Source organism: Bombus bifarius, unplaced genomic scaffold (assembly GCF_011952205.1).
Source record: "Bombus bifarius isolate JDL3187 unplaced genomic scaffold, Bbif_JDL3187 scf7180000008208, whole genome shotgun sequence".
NCBI lineage: Eukaryota > Metazoa > Arthropoda > Insecta > Hymenoptera > Apidae > Bombus > Bombus bifarius.
Window position 1 is genome coordinate 1,042,682 of NW_022884511.1, and position 1,217 is coordinate 1,043,898.

Here is a 1,217-nt window from a genome sequence, read left to right on the forward strand (position 1 = left end):
AAATCTTTCGATAATTAGATCATTCAGTTTTTATGAAATATCTGTATAATATAATCCTGAAGATAGATGAACAGGATTTACCGCAATGCGGAATATCCGTTACTATTTTCGTTGTAACTATGTGCCTATGCATGTGAAGAAACCACCGATAATCGAGTACTTGAAATTAAGAATTTTATTTGCGTGACATGTTTCATTCAGCTACGATTTCATCACAAATTAAAAGTACTGCATAAGAAATGAAATATTCCATCTGCAGTAAATGTTTTAATTAGTTTTCATTCTTGAGATTCTAACTTTGAGATGTTGTCACAAAAATATTCGCCTATTAAAATTAGCCAATTTTTAGTTAACAACTCTTTTTCTTCCTGATAGGGATTCTTTCGGACGCAATAACAATGATATTTTTACGTTTCCATACGGAGCTAATTTCACAGATGACTCAGCTTGCAAGGTTCATTGACGTGGACCACCTCGATTTCAGCAGCTATTTTTATAATCCAAACTTTGTTTTTGATCGGAACAATGTTTCATTCATTTAATCGTAATCCCCTCAAGTATTTCCGTATCGCAAAACACAGTTTACTTGTCAATTAATAGTACAATTCTCTCTGAAATCCGCTAAAAACAATTTGTTCCATTGCCATCGATTCGAGAGCTCGTTGTCACAACAGAGCAATGTAATTGATACAATATTTTGATAGAAATACAAATGTTTCTATTACGTCTATTCAAAATCTGTTTGATCCCTGTGTATTGAAGTATTTGTTATTAACTAGCCCGAGTGAAATATAATTTGTTATAATAAATAAACTGTGCATATGTATTTATGCCAATCGATGTCTGTATTGATCTACCGAATGGGAAATTGTTTTCAAGAGGATTCTAAAAATTATTTTAAGAACAAAGGGATAAACGGGGGGAAGTTAAAAAACATATGCTACGGAACACGTAATGTGGCTAAACTGACGATATACGACTTACAATGGCGCAGCGGAACAAGCAATAGCGGAACAATAAAGTAATAATAAAGCGGTAATAGCCGGAATATGAGTGGTCATAAAATGTTTTGGAAACTTGGTAACGACAACGATAAGCATGCTAAGTTGCGGGCAAGCAGCACGATACCATCGTACGCGAGAGCTTAGAAGCATAGTTTCTCGAGACTGCGTATAAAGGCGTGCCAATATAAACCGCAAGCTTCATTTGTTGCTCGA